The 18,774-nt window shown below is 51.2% G+C and overlaps 1 long non-coding RNA gene across 2 annotated transcripts; it reads right to left on the bottom strand.

The window, feature by feature from the left end:
• Positions 1–561: 561 nt before the first annotated feature.
• On the bottom strand, positions 562–10,741 carry LOC116668879. 2 transcript variants are annotated; one of them, XR_004326105.1, is made up of 3 exons: positions 9,604–10,741; positions 8,706–8,778; positions 562–7,896 (listed from the first exon to the last, which is right to left on the bottom strand). It is a non-coding gene; the product is annotated as an uncharacterized LOC116668879 (long non-coding RNA). The 2 variants fall into 2 exon arrangements; XR_004326104.1 differs by having other exon boundaries at positions 562–7,444.
• Between the last annotated feature and the right edge of the window lie 8,033 nt (positions 10,742–18,774).

Genomic DNA, 18,774 nt, shown 5'->3' with positions numbered 1-18,774 from the left:
CTGAATTTTACCCTGATGAATTTTTGCAAGTTTTATTGCATGTCTGAGCTACATTCAATTCTTTTACAAATATTTATCCACCTAACCAGTGCACACCAGTCCATTTTCTGGGCCTACCTCTCTGATGGGTATAGATAAAGTATTTGAAAGATGTTTAAGACCTGGATATTTCACAAATAGATCAGCGACTCGGAGGTGGGGGCGCAGGTGGGGAAAGCTGGCTCAGGGGACCCCAGACGTGGGTTTTAGTGCTGGTGTCACTGCTGCTTGACTGTGTGAACTTAGGAAAGTCACTCAACCTTTGATTTGTGGATTCCTTTCCCAAGTAAGTTGAATTCAGTGGTTTTTAGGACCCCCCGCCAGCCCTGACATTCTAGAAGAATTCTCCCCTGCCCATGAACCCATCTGCTCTCATTCCTCAGTGGGCGGGGGCACAGCCTGGGAAATGGGACAGCTTGCATGGGCTGGCCTTCCTGGCTTCAGTCTCAATCACCACATCTACACTTTCCTCACACGGGTGGCTGTCTGTCAGAACCAGAAAGGTGAGATGCTTTCAGCGTCAGAGGACCTGAGCAGAGGGCAGACAACTTCATCACTTCATGTGCTTGTAGTTTTTATTAAGGAAATGTCAAATACACACACAGGTAGGGAGAACTGTATAATGGACATCTTATCACCCCACTTCGGCAGTTATTAACATTTTTCCACTTCAATTAAGAAAAAAAGAGGGAGGAACGGAGAGCGTCTGTAGATACATTTGTGTACTCGGATATTTGTGTAATAGATGCAGTCTGAAACTGGAATCAGAATTCCTAGATTTTAGGCTCTTGCTGTTACTTAACGTGAACTTTGTCTTTTCAAACATGAGATGAAGTTAGTAAATCTGCTTTACCTGTCACTGCAGGGATGGAATGGGAAAATGCAGTGAATGTGGTTTGATCAGGGCAAATATATGAAAAATATGAGGAATTCACATCAGGTAGGTGGTTTGAAAGCAGTCAGATACATGATGTGATAAGCTGCGTGTCCTCGATAAACACCAAGGCACAATTACCCGGTCAGAATGCTAACCAGGTGTCTCTAAGGAGGATGGAAACACGCTGGGAATTTTCTACCCTTTTCCAGGCAGAAGTAATATGGCCACAGCTGCCATGTGACACCCATGGGAAGTGCTCTGGTCACGCAGCGGGGATTCAGAAGCAAGTTCTCGTTCATGAATGCTCAGAACTCTCTCCAGAAGGAAAGTAAGAGGCTCCCCTCTTAAAACCGGAGCAAAGCTATGACCTTGAGCAGCACAGAAAGGAAAAAGAAAACTGAATTCAATTCATATCATTCAAGTGTTTTCCAAAAATGTCATTGACAAATACTGGTAACGCCCTCGTCACGTCTCTATGACAGTAACGTTCTCACTGCTTTGTCGTTATACTTCCAAGTCTGTGTCCGCCTCACGAGACAGTGGGATTCATGGGGCTGGCACTGAAGCTTTTTCACTGCTGGTTCCCAGGGCCTGATGCAGGAAAGAGCTTAATAAACTTTTGTTGGAAAGGAGTGAATCCCCTTGTACAGAACTAATCAGTGCAAACATATTCACTTGGATCCTACTGCTTTGCTTACTGACTTTTCACAAATAGGGTTCAGATGTGGAAATAGTACATTTGACCGATAACTGTCATTTTAATAATTTATTATGTTCCAGAAAAATTGACATTCATATCTCTTGATGTTCCCCTACTATCAGGCATTTGTGGTGTTCCCAGTATCTCACTATTGTGCATAGTTCTAAAATCAACTTTCTCTTCCCCCTCCCTTTCCCACCTCCCTTTCCTTCTTTTTTATATATATATATATTTTCCCCCACTTCACGGTTATTTCTTTGGGATATATTACCTGATGTGGAGCTACAGTCCACAGAAAAGATCAATACAATATTTTCATGGTTACCATGCAGCCTGAGTTCAGCTTCTGGCAATGTCCTACAAATTATAATTCTTCTTTTTTGTCCTAATATTTTATTATGAAAAATTTCGAACATGCAGAAAAAGTTGAAATAATTTTCTAATGAGCACTCACCATCTATATTCTACCCTTAATATTTCACTTTATTTGCTTCAGCACGTGTCCACCAGTCTAGCCTTCCAATAATCCATCTCACTTTTTGAATATTTCAAAGGCAGTTGCAGACACCAGTTCACTTCCTGTCACGTACACCAGCACTAATTAGAGTTCAATATTTGTTTATAGTTTTCCCTTTTGAAATAGATACATTTTGTATGTAATGAAATGCACACATCTTGAGTGTACCTTTGCTGAGTTTTGGCAAAAGTACAGGAAAATTGATCTCACGATATAGAATGTTCCTATACTCCAGAAAATTCCCTCGTGCCCTCCCCTAGTCAATCTCTGACCCCATCCTCCAAAAGCAATCACTATTTTGATTTTTCTCTACCACAGATCGGTTTTTTCCTAGCGTTTCAGAATGTCACATAAATGAAATCATCCAGTAGGAAATCTTCCGTGTGAAGCTCTTCCACTCAGCGTGACGGCTTTGTGATTCAGCGCCCTTCTTGCGTGTCTCCGTGAGTCATCTTTTTATTGCCGGGAAATATTCCTTCGCACAAGTACACCACAACTTGTTCATCCGCTGACGGACACCTGGGCTCTTTCCAGGATTTAGAAATGATGAACAAAGCTGCTGTGAATATTCTTGTTCAAGCCGTTTTGTGAATTTGGGTATCTTTAACTACTTCAATAGCTATGCCATGTTGCCTTTAAACTGTCGGAATTTCCGTACCTTTAATTGCCAGTAATGGTGTGCGTTTTTACCCTCTGATGATAATAATCCCATTTCTTGAATGCTCACCCTAGTGACAGACCCTCTAATTTGTCCTCGTGTGAATCCTGCAAAGTAGGTATAATTATATCCATTTTGCATATGAAGGGCCAGATGCGGGCTCATTAGGCAGTTTGGATGTGTGGACTCTCATTTCGATCTGAGGCTCTCTCCAGGCCACACCACGGCTCCTGGGGGCCCCGAGTAGCCAGCTGGACACGTCTTTGCTCACTTCTTGGAGGAACTTCTAGATGCTTGCATCATACAATTCTATCAATTTTAATAATTTTGTTAATAAACTCTCCGCAGTTACATTGGTGACATAATTCTTCCATTCTGTTGTTTCCCTTTTAACATATATTTTGTAGAATCTTGTTGTACAAAGACTTATTCAAACCTATCACGTCCAATGACAGACTCGATTTTTCAAGAGCTGGAAATTTATCTTTGCTCCCCTGCTGGAATGAACAGGCAGTTCTGTTTTCTTCTTTTTTCTGCTTTTTGTGTTCTGCTTTCTGACGTGTTGGAAGTGTCTCGCGTATGTGGCATGAAATACAAGTATGAGAAATGCCTCCTTGATAAATAAATCCAAAATAGAAATTTCACTTTATATGTGAGAAATAGACGTCAGAAGAATGAAGACCTGTTTCCTGAAGTTGATGACTGAGGAGGGTGAAGGGAAGGTTTCATTCTCAGCTTGTCAAGACCTGAGCACGTGGAGGCTGAGAGACGGGGAGGCATCCATCCAGAGAGACTGAAGGTGGAGGGAAAGGCCGGTGGAGCCTGGGACTCCAGCGGTCAAGGGCCGCCAGCTGAGCTGGGACCCACCCCGAGGGCAGTGGGGGGAGGAGGTGGGGCTGGAGTGGGGTGTGGCCTCCTAGGGCTCTTGCCGGGAGGCAGGGTAGTCTGAGGAGGGCCCCTCAGGCTGCAGAACTTGCCAGAGGCCTGGGTGGGGGAGCCTGGAGGTCTGGGCCAGACCCTGGGGGTAGTTAACAGCAAGACCTCAAGGCCCAGGGAGCATGGCCTGGGCTGGGAGAGCAGGGCTGACCCTGGAGGACAGCGGTGTGGACCAGGAGGACTGGGCTCTGATGGAACAACGCCCAGTGACTGAGCCCTAGGCCCCACCTTCCTCCACTGGGCTCACGTTGTAGAACCTTGCTGGAGCCTAAGACCTGGCTGGTCTGCTCCCGTCCTGAATACTTGCGCTGTCCTGGTGAGAGGCATGTCAACCCAGAGGTGCCAGTCAGGATGGGCAAATTCCTGTGACAAAAGGCAAATCCCGGTTTTCACGCCCCGTGTGGTGGGTGGGACCTGCGGCCACCCGCCTCTGCCTGCTCACACTCAATCTTCTTTCTCCTCTGGGGGCTGTAACTGTTGAACACGCTGGTTCTGGAAGCCAAGGGCAAGGTCTGGGCCCTCAGAGCTCTGAGGGTGGCTCCACTGGTTCTGAGCACCTACACCTGACCTGCTCACCTGAGGGCCAGAGGAAGCATGGGAACCCGTGTGCAGCTGACTCCGAGGGCACCCTTTGCATCAGCAAGTCAGCTCCCTGTTGTCCCCAGGGCACGCCGGACTTGTTCCTTTTGCTTCTGCTGTTTCCCCTTCCTTGGCTTCTCTACCACTGAAAGAAAATTCTAGTGGACCTTGGGTGCGTGGAATTGACAAAATCATAATTCTTGGCTCACAATATATTTTTATTACTGGTTCATACATGGCCCTACTGCCTACCTGCCTATCTCCCCACCTATGTTATATATCACATTTAAACGTAATGAAATGGGGGGGGGTATAGCTCAGTGCATGCCTAGCATGCATGAGGTCCTGGGTTCAATCCCCAGTCCCTCCATTAAAAAATACATAAATAAATAAACTTAATTACCTCCCCCACAACAAAATTTAAAAAAAAAATAAAAATACGTTAAAAAAATAAAGGTAATGAAATAAACACCTGTGTAACCACTGTCCAACCTGAAACCCAGGGCCCTCACACCCCGCTGTGTGACTCACCCTATCTTGTTCCCCTCCTTTCCTGTCTCCACAGTAACCACTGTCCTGTATCCTGGGTGCCGTCTTTTCTTATTTTCCCTTTTAATATGATCTCATGTCATCTGTACGCATTTGTCTGCTCCATATGTGCTCCTAAAATAAATCTATTAAATTTGACTTGTCTTCACCTGACGAGGCTGTCATGCTGCATATAATCTTTGAGGGCTTACTTTTCTCACTCATGCTGAAGTGGCTGAACATCACCTCAATTGTTATGTGTCACTGCAGTTCATTTGTGTAGACGCTGCACAATCCTCGGCTGTGTGAGTATGTCTTAGCCTGTTTATCCAGTCTTCCTGGATGAGCATTCGAACAGTTCTGCTGCGAACGTTTTTGTTCATGCGTTTTCTTGGAAATGTACCTGGAAGTGGAGTTGCTGGGTCGCAGAATATGTGAACGTCCCACTGGGGACTGTTCATCTGTCTTCCAAAGAATCCCTGGGTCCACATCTTCTCCAGCCCTTGTAGCATCGTAGTTCCTAATTTGTGCCTCTGGGTAGGAGTGTACTAGGGTTCTCCAGAGAACCAACAGGATGAATAGGCAGACAGACAGACAGATAGATAATAGGATATTTTTTTACAGGAAGTGGCTCACACAGTTACGGAGGCTGAGAAATCCTGACATCTGCTCTATGAGGCTGGGGAATCAGGGACACCAGTGGTGCAGCTCAGTCCAAGGCTGAAGGCCTGAGGACCGGAGAGCAGAAGATGCACGTCTGAGTCCAGCTGAGTCTCCAGCCCTAGAACCTGGGCCTTCTGGTGGTGGAAGTCACAGCTGAAGTCCGAAGGCCCAGGAGCACTGATGTCCTAGGGCCAGAGAGAGCGAATTCGCCCTTCCTCTGCCTCTTTGTTCTATTCAGGCCTTCAACAGACTGGACGCTGCCCGCCCACCCTGGTGAGGGCCATCTTCTTTACTCAGACAATTGGTTCACATGCTAATCTCTTCCAGAAACATCCTTGCAGATGCACCCAGAAATTATGTCCTACCAGTTACCTGGGCATCCCTTAGCCCGGTCAAGTTGACACCTATAATTAACCCTCACAGCAGGGGAGATGCACCTTACTGTGTCCTGTTCCGCTTCCTGCCCACCTGCCCCTCCAGGCCCAGTTCACGAACCACTTCCCCCAGGAAGCCCTCCTTGACCAGCACGTGTGTGCGGATCCCCGTTCTGGCTGCCAGCGTCCCTTGAGGTTCTCGACTCCTTGACATCAGGGGACATGCCCGTGTTTCCTAACTCCACCATCAGGTGTGAGCCCCGTGCACTGCAGAGGGGACATCCTTCGGTTAGTGACTGCTGTTTGACTAGAGCAGAACTGCAGTTTGTGTGAATCAAGGGAGTCTAATGCCGTTTATGAGGGAGGTGGCAGCGTCCTGGGGGACAGGGAATCGGAAGCCGCCCGAGCTCCTGATCGCAGGATGCAGTCAGGCGGCGAGGCCCTGCTGAGCCCCTCTCTGAGGGCTGCAGCACTTGTGGGGAGCAGTGTGACTTCTCCCCGCAGGCTGGGCTGAGGCCCCTGAGGGCAGAGCATGTCACGGGCAGGAGCTGACGTTCTGCCCAGAGGGGCTGACTTCACCTTCTCTCTGGAGGGAGTCAGATGGATGGCTTGTCATTAGGCCTGCTCTGCTGGGCCCTGTCTTCAGCCCCCGCCCCTGGGCAGCTCTCAGCCAGGGGCGTGGGAGGAGCTTCTGCTTTCCCGTCTATAGTTACAGGTGCAGGGCCTGTGCCCGCCCCCGTGCCAGGCCCCACGGGCTGGGCGGAGGTGGCTACAGGGCGAGGAGGCTGGGGCAGGGCTGGGAAGGCACTCAGCTGATGAAAGCCTGCTGGGGAGGGCTTTGTCGTTCAGAAGAAAGACGGTGGCTCGCAGCGAGTGTGGACTCAGCCAGGAGGGCAGAACCCCCATCAAACCTGCCCCTGTGGGGTTCACTGGAGGGTCTTCTGTCAAGTGGGTCCACGTTCTTCGGGGCCAAGGGAGCCGCTGCCCTGTGGCCTCAACACTGGGGCTGAGCACAGACCACAGCTGGGCTGGGGAGGGCATTGTTCCCACTTTTCTCCTTCTAAACCCATCGTCTTACATGTGTATCACTCACTGGGATTCTGTCCAGGACTTTGTTTTTCTCATCTTCTCACTGCAACCCAGGAAAGCCCAAACCAGACCATCACTAACTTGCTCCAGGACGCCATGATTCACAGAAACAGCGATCCCTTTCGTGTGCATAGATTGTAGCATCTTCAAAGCATCTTCTAGCCATTATCCCATGTGATCGTCCCAATGCTTGTTCATCACAAGTTTCCTCAGGGGTCCCCAGATTGGTGCCATTTCTCTTTGAGGTCATTTCTGTCACCTCTGACATCCTCCTTGTGGGGGGTCCCTCTGCCTGTCACGAAGGCGGGCATCAGAATGCATTCACATTACCTTCCCTGCAGCGAGAGGGAAGTTCATGTCCCAACCCCGGGTTTTCAGGCTCACGGGGTTCCCTTGATCTGTTCAGTCAATCCAGTCCAGGCTCTTCTTAACTCTTCCATTCATTCATCATACATTGCGGAGGAATTCTGCAGCGTGAGAAATGCTGAGGATACAGAAAGAAATGCGTGATCATGCCCTCCACCTGCTTGCAGACCCTGGCGGTAAGTCACGGGGCTGCAGCAGGTGCCGGGAAGGCTGGAGTTAAACCCTCTCCGAGCCCAACGCCTGCCTGTGGGGGAGACAGCCCTGGGTCTGCTGTGACCAGCGACAGGATCTGGGGGTTCCTAGCCTCCCTGCTCGTCAGCATCCTTGTCTGGAAAGGGTGACATTGGTCACCTGCCAGCTGCAGGCCTGGCAGGTGCTTCACACTCACAACCACACGGAGTTCTCCCAATGCCCTCTCAGGCCGCCATTGTCACTTCCATGAACAGAGGAGAAAACTGAAGCTCTCACTTTGTTCACACAGCACATGGCTAGAGTCAGGAATCCAATCTGTGAACGTCTGGCTTCCAAACTCAAGTTCTTTCTGTTCTTGGATGCTGCTGCCTCCCAGGGCTGTTGGGAGGATTAAATGAGATTTTTAATGCAAAGCACCCAGGACAGAGCCTGGATGCCAGCAGCTTCCTGATAAGAAGGAGCTCTTGTGGTTCCACCACCAGCCGTCTCCTCTCTGCACATCTCATCTGCGGCATCGTCCTCCCGGATGGAACATATGGGCACATTTTCCCCTTGTAATAATTAATATGTGTGCCAACGTGTTTATGGAAAATCGCTTCCACTGCGCCTTTTATCTCTAAGGACCCAATCATGTTTGGCAAGCAGGCTCCCAGATGCGAGGCTGGTTCTTTCAGCCAAACAAAGGGGAGGAGATTATCCAGGAAATTCTGACAAAGAAAGCAATTACTCTGGTCTGACGCACGCGGGCTACTCATGGCAAAACTGGGCCCTTTGCCTGAATTACCTGAATGATGTGTCTGCATAGACGCAGACACATTTGGTCATTTTTCCTAATGCTTCTTTAAGCGAGTGAGCCTCCCCCAGTCTTCACATCCTTGGCCAACCAGAGAGCAAGGTGCAGAGGCTGAGCTGGGCGGGCAGCACCCGAACCCCCACGGTGCTCCCAGTCCTCTGGGGAAGCAGGAAAAACCTCAGGCCCCTCCTCACCCCCAAAACTTTCAGAGTCATGCCAGCAGGAGAGGGTCCCTCCCTTTTCCTCTTCCGGAGTCTTGCTGCCCACTGTGGTCCCCCGTCTCTCTGTTCTGCCCACACTGAGCTTCCTGGGACCTGGGGAGCCATCCAGTAATCCCTGCTGGGGATTAGCCAGCCCGGCTGACTAGCGTTTTAGTGATAATGGTCCTTCTTACCTTTCTGCAGCATTCGGCTTCCCATCCATTATCTCGCCTGATCCTCACAGCAGCCCTGTGAGACCTGCGTTAGCTGTGCCATTTTAGATGGGAAAAAAAAAAAAAAAAAAAAAAAGGAAGAAGACGACAAAAGGAAGGAAGGGAGTGGGTTTATCCCAGGTCACCAGGCTAGAGAGAGCGAAGCCAGCACCAAACCAAGGGGCAGGTGTTCTGACTCCTGGCTTTGCCCCCTTTTTACTACAACGTCCCGGACACACAAAGAACAACTGAGACCCAAAGGAGAGAATTTTTCTGGAGGGATTTCCAGCCCCTGTGAGGCATCACAGGGTTTGTTTTTGGCTGTGTGAGCTTGTCAAATTATTCCCCACTGGCCGCCGCCCCCTTCTGGGGTGGGAGGGAACCGGGTGGGGTACAGGTCTAGTGTCACCATGTCCTCACATGAGATACCATCTCCCTGTGGAGGTTTGGAATCTGGGCAGTAAATTGGAGATGGAGATAAACGGCCACACCAGCTGGAAGCACTATGGTGACAGCTGAGCCTGACAGTAGCAAAGTGTCAGTCTCCGTTGACACCTTCCAGGGCAGAGTCGTTGTGAGAAGAGTGCCAGGTGACACCCTGGATAATTAGAGCTGCCTTTCAACATGGATTGGAAAGGACTTTGCAAACATTGATGAATCCTCCCCACCCTGTGAAGAGATGGAGACCGTTTTCCAAACGCATCAACTGAAAGCCAGGTGATCGGGTGATGGACTCACTCGCCACCCCGCCCCCCACAGGCAGAGTCGCCCGCCGGAGCAGACCGGAGTCCGGACCAGGTCGTCAAGCCTTCGAGTGGCTGTCTGCAGCCGCCCTGGTCCGAGGCTTCTGCACTCCGGAGGGGTCCTAGCCCCAGCTCACCTCTTTCCAAGAGCCGATGGAGACCAGTGTGTGGCCTTGAACTTCTCCCTACTCTTTTCCTTTGATCTTTTTCCTCCTGCAGTCAGCGGTGGACAGTATAAGTCACGCACCGTCTGGGAAACCTCAGACTGAAGGTTTGTCAAAGACACAGTGTCACACATAGCCCTGGGGTTTCACTTCTAAGTACATTTCTCACGGTCATTTCCTTGTCTCCGAGACAACGGCCTTCTTTTCCACATCATGTCCCTCAGCTCCGTCTCCTCCAAAGCTGCAAACCCTGGAATGGCAACCGAAGCGCGCTGTAAACTGTACAGCCTCACACGAGTCTTAGTTCTCAGCAACACTCTCCTGTTCATCGGCGGGATTGCTTCCCGGTCCCTTGTGCCGCAGTCCACGGAGTTGCTGCCTTCAGACACCTTGAGGCAGTAAACTAAAGTGAAAGAAGGAAGGGAAAAAATAGAACTACGATGTTAAAATGGAAATATTTCAGAGAACTGCTATCTGTGTGCTGCTAAAGGCCCAGGATCCCCGGAGAGGTTCTTGTGACGTGTATGTATTTAAGCTTCCATGACTGGTTGTGGGTTCGTGCCTTTAACAAGAGTTTGTTCAGCGTTCCAAGGGGCACAGGCCTCGCCATCCTGGCCATTCGGGGAGTGAAGAGGCCGGGGGACCCCAGGTGAGTGTGGCCACCGGGAAGGCCAGGCTCGGGGTCTCTCCAGCAGGGCTGGCCTTCACTGCCTGTTTTCTAAAGTAGCTGATCTGCCTACAGTAATTCCTTCCGCCTCGCTCCAGTGAGTTTAAGTTTGCTGAAGTCTGTCTCTTCTTGGCTTCTCATCTTTCTAGTCCTGATGGTTTTCAACAACAAGCTAATAGGCTCTTCCAGATTCCAATTTCTTAGGGAGAAAAAGGCCCAAATGAAACAATTCCTCAAAGCTCAAACCCGTTCTCCTCTCTCCCCTAGTGGGCTCCTGCGGGGGCCCTCTCCTTTCACACATCCGGGGTCCGTGCAGTTGTGGAGCCTTGCACCCATGTGAATGCAGTTCCCTGACCTCCCCACAGGGCTCCCCGCCTGCCCTGTTCCAAGAGGCAACTCCCAGCCCCAGCCCAAGCACTGCGCTGGCTTTTATCTGTAAGCCCTCCTGTGTCACAATCCCTGTCTCTGTCTGGCCCTGAGTTCACTCGGAGCTGCCCTGGGTGAACACCCCACACAACCGAGCCCTTATTCCGGTCACATGTTGCCTGGCGTCTCCCTGCCTGGCACGTAGTCCCAGAACGAGCATGCCCAAACCTACCTGCTCTTTTGTTTCCTGTTAAACTCTGGCCTACTTCTCAGGGATGGCCTGCCTTTCCTTCTCGAGTGTTTGTCTTTGTCTGCTCTCCCTGGAAAGTGGAGGGTGGCCTCTACCTGCACCCACTGGATTCTGCATCCATTTGCAACCAGCTGTGTCGGGTTAGTCCCAGGAGCTCCCCCAGATAAGCACCGCATCGAAGGGGACTCACCAGTCAGCCCGTCTTTCCGCAGCGTTAATGACATGGTGAAAAAGCACCTGCGTGCTTTTACAGCCTCCTGTCCATGAACTAGTGACCGTCTATTTGGGCTGACTCTGCATCAGGCGTGAGCTACACGTCTCACCTCCTTCAGCTCATTTAGTTCTCATGGTCACCCTTTTGCGTGGGACTCTTATTATTCCCTTCTCTTTACGTATGGGGAAACAGAGGCATAAAGATTTTTTGTTGTTTTGTTTTGGTTTTTTGTTTTGTAAATTGTCCGGAATCACACAACCTGTAAGTGAGAAGGACCAGACCTGGCCCAGGGAACGCAGCTCCAGCCACACTGGACCACTGTCTCACACGGCATCATGTCTGCTCCGCCCTTCCTCCTTGGGGTAAATGTGCGCAGCTCGGTCTTTGCGGAATGCTCTGCAGGGGCAATCCTATTAATGCCTTAACCCTCAGGAGGAACTGATGGAGAATAAAACGAGGAAACGTGTCCTTGGGAATTTGAGGGGTGTCTAAACAAGGGCAGGGCCTAGGGAGCCCTTCAGATTCTTCCAGAGCAGTGACTACCTTGTCTATTCTCCGTTCTGAGGGCTTGTAACAATTCCATTCCCTGGACACAGAATGTGGTGCTGTGAACCTGAGTACTTTCTTATCTCTGACACCCAGCAGCTCTGGGGCATTAGAAAATCATCCCTCCACTCTAGCCCTCAGTTTTCCCATCTGCAAAATGGGCACGATAACCTGTACTTGTATACAGTGGGTCATTGTAAGGGTAAATGAGATGCGTAGCGTGGAAGCACATGGTAAACTCTAACATACTGCAGAAATGTAATGAGGAGAATTCTTTGTTTTTGGGTAATTCATATCGAGGTTAATATTGTAAAATATCATCTCAGGGGTCCCCTACCCCCCAGTATTTCTTTATATACCTTGGTTCTTTTAGGAAGCAGCAGGTAGGCAGTGAGGCTCATTACCTCAGGGAAGAAAAGCGGCAAAATAGAAGAGAGGAAAAGAAGGGGAAATCGTTTGGGCTTGATTTTTAAAAGTTTAGGCCCTTTCATGAAGGAAACTTCTGGGCTGATGAAAATGTTCTCTATTTTGTTCAAACTGAATACTTAAGATCTGTGCCTTTTATTGTATGTAAACCACAGTGAAAAGCACAAATGAAAGCAGAACGAACCTGGGTCCTTAGAGGAACAGAAAGGACTTGGGCATATACAATGTTTCTGACAGAAAATATGGGAAAGGAAGACATGGTGAAAGCAAGACCTCCCCCCCACCCCCTGGGCCCCAGGTTGGAGAGAGAGTCAGACAGCGACGACGAGGCCACGTGACCCATTCCCCAGCCTGTGAGCCCCAGGTTGGCACTGAAACCCCCCATGAGCGTGTAAGCACCCCAACCTAGAAGTGATGGCACCTAGGAGAAGAAATGGCACCTGCCCTGGTGAACAGGGCCTTTGCCCTCCTCCTGGAGCTTTCCGTTCCTAGCATCACCCGGCGCCGCTGAGTAGGGTCTGTGAGTCTGCGTGTGACACTGGGAAGACCTGAGGGGCCACAGGCCAGGAGACAGCCTGTGGACCCAAAGTGCGGACACCGCACCAAGGGGCAGGTGGGATGGTTTCGGTTGATTCCAGAAGTTGATGCTGGCGTGAGATGATGACACTGAAGATGGGACATCCTCTTTCCCAGAGCCTCAGTGCTATGGGACTCTCACCACCATCTTCCCAACCCTGGAACTTCCAGGAACCCCAGAGTAAAGAGGGTAGGGGAACTCCGACATGGCTGAGATTAGTTCTTACTACCCCCGAAGAGGGTGGGCTAGTAACATAGACAAATAACGTTATAGTTTCTGCATATTTGATTTCTGAGGGTCATACCACTTCTCTAGAGTTTCTTAGCTGTAGCTTCAAATCACGTGATGTATAAAGAGGGTCTCTGCAGGGTCCCCAGGGTGGTCTCGTGCTGCATGGCTTGATTCTTTAGAAGTGGACACTTGGACTGTCACACAAGGGTTTTCAGAGTTAAGAAAGGCGTGTTTCCATTAAGTATACCAGTCATCTCAGTATGGTGGAAATGACATTATTTGTGTATCTATTTGTGCCGAAGCCCAGCACTGTGGGGATCTGGACCCTGTTTTCATTCCTAACGGAGGCATCTGAGAACGCTGGTTTCCTTTTCAGAAACATCCTTTCTTTTCCTGTCCCAAGGCTCTCCGAGGAATCTGTGCTGAGCTTGTCTCCCTGATGGAGGCCTGCTGACCACGGATGCCTGCGGGTTGCCCACCACAACGCCTGGGAAGGCTTCCAGCTGCAGACCCCCCGCCCCCTTTCTTCAGCATGTGATACTGCTGATGTCACTGTCAGGCGGACTGGGTACGTGGCCGGGAAGAATGTGGGGGCGGTCAAGCCCTGGATCAACCTATAGTGAATCCTGTGAAGTTTCAAAACAAACACAAAAAAGGAGCCAAATCATTTAATAACCTTAGTTGCTCAAGTGAAATTAACCAACACCAAACTATACCAGCCAAACTCCAAGGTCAAGAGCACCACTTGCTGTCTGAAGCAGCTCCAGGTGCGGTCCTCGGTGTTCTGCCGATCACTGGCTGTGTGGCCACCTTCTTGGAGCCTCAGTGTCCTCTCCTGTACAACAGACACAGATTGCATTCACCTTGTTACGATCAGGATTAAGGGAGGCAGGAAGTTTGCGTCTGAAACTATTTAATGATATAATACGTACATCAAACACTAGATCGTATTTGTTTGCCGTGATCGTAGGGCTCAAAAGTGATTTAGGGGTGTGTGTGTGTGTGTGTGTGTGTGTGTGTGTGTGTGTGTGTGTGTGTGTGTGAAATTTTTAGAAATCCCTCTAGGAAAAGCTATTTTGGAGGGTAGCCATTTCCATCTGCCCTTCTTCGAATGTTTCATTTATATAGAAAAGAATCTTTGTTCGAAACAGCTTCAACCCTCGGGCTTTTTCTCGTGCACTCATTCATTCATTCACTCAGTGCACATTTGGCGACTGGTCTGGGACCACTGAGCTTTCATCAAGAAGGTGGTCCTGTTTCAGACCCTGAAACCCACCCAGTTCCCGACATGAGGTACATCAGGAGGCCCCAGGCTGGCAGTGGCTTGACACCCACATCCTTTGAGGAGGGTCAGGGAAGGTCTGGCCGGTGCACTGGTCCAGGAGGCCACCACTGCCCCAGGCAGTTACGAGGTGATTGCATGTCAGTTCCAGCCTTGAACAGCATGGAGGAGAAAAGTAGAGAAGGCAGTTTTAGAATCCTTGGGTCACACTTGGGGCCACAGATAATGCACAAAGCCAAAGGATGCAGATCTGGGCGTGACGAGGAGAGGAGTGTGACCTCGGTGAGTGGAGGCCCATGACGGAGCTCCCTTTCAGACTCCAGGCTGGCTCAGAAGCTGAGATTCGGGGTCCCTACTCCCAGTGTAGGGGGGTCCCACTGTGACCTTGGCACCCGACTTCTCCAGGAACTGGTTTCTGGTGGTCCTGCTCCCCCAAAGGGCTGTATATCCTGCCTCTAAACCTCCTGTCTCTGAGCCTTTCCTGATGCTGGTCTGCACGCCTGGGACCCCACCTGTCAACTTCCATCCGTCTGGGCAAATTCTCAGGCTCTTGGTCTTGTCCTGGCTGATAAGCCTTGTGTCCCGTCCCCTGTGGACAGAGTTCTGGGCTTCAGCACCTCCTGGACCCACCTCTGGGGCCATCCTGGACCCAAGGTTCCGGCCCATCCCCCACTCGGTGTGTGAGATTTACTCCTGCTCAGAGCTGGCTGTTCTTGCCCCTGGTGTCATCAAACACCATCTGCGCCTTTGTGTGTTTATTACTCCTGTTTGTCTTTCCAACTAAATTGTCAACTTTCTGAGAACAAGGGCCATGCCAGTTTCTTTTCCCCTCTGCTGAATTCTCAGCACCTCACCCAAGGCGTGTCTGTTGAATGAATGAATGAATGAATGATTAAAAGCAAATAGATGAATGTAAGCACATCACTTCATCCTACACAATAACTTTGGTTGGCTTCCTTTCACATCTGTCATTTTCCTTGATTCTTGAATAACTTCTGAAGGGCTAGACTCCTTTTTGAACTTGAGAGGGGAAAGGCCCAGAGAGTGTTAATGGGATAGGTCCACTGGCAGGGAGGCCACGCGGCGTGTCTGGGCAGAACTGGCTGGAACCCAGATCTGGGCACTGGTCACTCTCACCCTTATTCAGAAACCTTGGGGGTGGACACACATGCATGCGCACACATAATAACTGGGGGATGGAAGGGTCCCAAGCCCGAGTGCAGGACAGTGTGCTATAGACGGTAACAGTCATGCCACTCTCTTTACAGAAACCCCCCACCCCCAAACCGCCCCTGGCCCTGGGGAGATGCCTGTGGAGCAGGAAGCTTTGACTTTGACATTCCTGACATTTCAGTGTCCACCAACCATGGTGACCACAGTCCCGGAACAGTCCCTGAGGCGGCTGGCCAGCTGAAGTCTTGTTGCAGGAAGTGCCTGAGGGTTGGAGGGGGGTCCTCACAGCTCCCAGAGCCTTCCTGGGGGCTTCTGGGATCCCCCCATGCCCCCACGCCCCCTAGCACCCACCACTCTGGCCAGCTTTTCCCTCCTGTTCCCCTGGCAGGGCCTGACCACTGAATGGCCATTTTCCGTGTCTGCATCTCAAACAGCTGCGAAGGTAAAATTTCAGAAAGGACCCACTCTTCTCTGGGGTCATGAGAATTAGATGCTCCTCGAGTCCCTCTCTCTGTCCCTCCTGCCCTAAATGGAGAGCGTGCGCGCGGGTTCACCCTGGCAGCTAGACTCTGCTGAGCTCCCACACCCACCTCCTGGCCAGGCTCCAGCAGCCACCCGACTGCTCCTCAGACCTGCGGCTCCTCGCCTGCTCTGGCCCTCCTGCCTGGTGCCTTCTCTTCTGGATGCCTGGCCCCTTGGGTTCTGCCCAAACCCTCCTTCCTGCCCCAGCTCAGAGGGGAGGGCTCACCCTCCAGGAGGGAGCAAGCGACCCCTCGCTGCTCCTGCCCCTGCTGTTTACACATTCTGGCACTTTCTGTGCAGCCCAGAGCCACCTCAGCTCCCGGGATTAAGTCATGGGGCTTTTGCGAGGCTCCGGCTCAGCCGAGGGGCCGCAGGTGTTTCCTGTACATCTGATAACATCTGCTTGTGCTCCGGTGGGCCGGGCAGAGAGAGAGAGACCCCCTGGGGGCCTGGGGACTGCGCCCGCCGGTTCTGCTGGGGCTGCGCCCCTCTCTGCAGAGTCAGGGCCCTGCTGGGTGTGCCGGGCCCCTTTCGGGCTGGCCACTCAGTGGAACTCTGTGAGGAATAAGCCCAGGAGGGAAGGACAGTGAGGATGATGCCCTGGTAGTGGAGGAGACCACTGGGGCTGCGTGTGTGTCTGCCTTTGCCACTCAGGAAGCCCTTCCGTCTCATTGGACCCCAGGTCCTTCATCCGTGTTGGAGGTGATGGACTCTGCATCTCTCAGATACATTTTTGCTTTTTCATACAATTTAGGTTGTTCCTATAATTTAGACTCCCAGGACACCTGTGAAGGCAGCGGTGTGTTGGCCCATCAGCCAAACCCTCTCTGCAAACCTCCTTCCCGTGCCCTCCCCTCATCTCACAGCACCCCAGATGGCCCTCTAGGGGTCTGATGTAGGACTGAGCCACCACGAAGGCCATCACGGCACAGAGTTTGCACCCAGGGAGGGGCGATGCTTAACCCAAAGCGTGAGACACAACCACGGTGTTGGAGGCCCTTGTAGGGAAGGAGCGGGGCTTGCTGAATCCTTCAGAGCCTCCATCTGGGCGACTTGCAGGCGGAGTCCCGAGCCCAGGGACATCTCCACAGGGTAGGGGCAGCAAAGGGCCACTGCATTTCCCCCGGCTCCTTGCAACGTGGGCTTTTTGGAGACTGTTTGTATTTCACTTCCTGGCCTTGCTGCCAAGCATTCTCCAGCCTCCAGAGCGGCCCGGCAGGTTCAGCTAAGGATTCTGACCACTGCTGCCTTTGTCCCCAGAATATCAAGTAGGTTTGGGCAGCCGCGGCCAAAGCTTCCTATCCCCACAGCTGCCACCTCTGCTGGGGGCCGGGCTGCATCAGCTCTTCCCAAATCCAAACCATCTTCGGGTAGCATTCAGGCCTCTGGAGTGGATCTGGGTTTTGTCCATTTGCGTGGGTTCAGCCTCTAGAGCTCAAAATGGCATGAATGACAGAGACAGAATATTCATCCGAGGAACGTGGGCAGACACACCTGCATGCCTATCCGTCTCCCAGGAAGGACGCTCCCCGGACAGATCACGTCGCTGTGAACAATGTCACTGGGTCCCTGTCTCCTGAGTGGCTCTAACTTCAGATACGAGCACGTGTTAATTATGGAAGAGCATCCAAGCTCCCAAACTGATCATGTTTCCATGAAGTCCGACTCCTTAAAATAGTTACATTTGCTTTTACTGGGGTCCAATGAGACGGAAGGGCTTCCTGAGTGGCAAATATTTTCAATCACTGGCCGACCGCTTCATTTACTGATTTCTCCCCAAGTCTTTGAGTAAACTGACACGTCAAGAGGATGCACCACATCCACCTGCCCGGCCCCACAAGTACCCCAGTTTGAGAAGCAAGGAAAGAACAAATGACTTCCCCTGCAAGGCGTAGTGATCACTTGTTCTCCGGCTTCTCCCCCCGCCCACTCACCGTAGGTGTTGTGCACAGACCAAGACTCGGGCTCCCCTCTCCCTCCCCACATCCTGCTGCCGACACTTGCCCTTCGTTTTCACATTTAAAGCTTAAGAACCAGAAGGCAGGTAAATTCTCCCCCAAGGGGTCCTGCTTTCAGCAGATATTCACTCTAGATGCACCAGAGGGGGAATGAGAGATTTTAAGGAGATGCTTTAAGGGTCTTACCCAGGTGCCCCTTAAAGGGTCCTCCACTTTAGGATGACAGAATAATTAACAAAAGGGTGAGGAGTGGGGGACAGGAGCCCTGGTCAGCTGGGTGACCACATGCTGGTTCTGTGGCCCCACACCAGAAGACCAGAGCTTTGCACATACCAGAGCTCAGCAAAGTTTGAGCTGTTGAGCTGTTCTGCTTCTGAGAACTCTGCTGTGAGCTGGTCTTGAGATGAGTTAAGGCCGTGGGACCCAAGGCCACGATCAGAACACTGAGATGAGTTACAGCCATGGGACCCAAGGCCACGATTGGAGCATGTTTATAGTGTGCAGTAAATAATTGCTCCACACATGCATCAATTATATAAGATTTAGAACAAAGAAAATAGAAGTACGCATGTGCTAGAGAGATTCCGTAAGCCTAATGAACAAAGAAACTCAGACTGCGCATGTGTTGACAAAAAACATAAACGCAGGACAGGTGCATCATAGGTGCGCACCTCCCTGTGGCAATAAAGTGCTGTTAACCCCACGGTGCCTCCGGCTGAAGTCTGTCCGGCGGTATGGCAACTCCTCGTGCATTTTTTCGTTTGGGCCGCTCACCACCTAGAACCCCACATCAGCCTCCCTCGGCTGACATCTGCTCTGGCCAATGATCAGGCCAACCAAGATGGCTGTACTCTGGCTTTCTGTGCACCCCGTGCCCAGCCAGTGCCTGCTTCACCTACACCCGACTCACATGACTGACCTCCCTACATACT

This window comes from Camelus ferus, chromosome 15 (assembly GCF_009834535.1).
Source record: "Camelus ferus isolate YT-003-E chromosome 15, BCGSAC_Cfer_1.0, whole genome shotgun sequence".
NCBI classification, from domain to species: Eukaryota; Metazoa; Chordata; class Mammalia; order Artiodactyla; family Camelidae; genus Camelus; species Camelus ferus.
The sequence above is the reverse complement of the archived record's forward strand: the minus strand, read 5'-3'. Positions and strand labels throughout refer to the sequence as shown.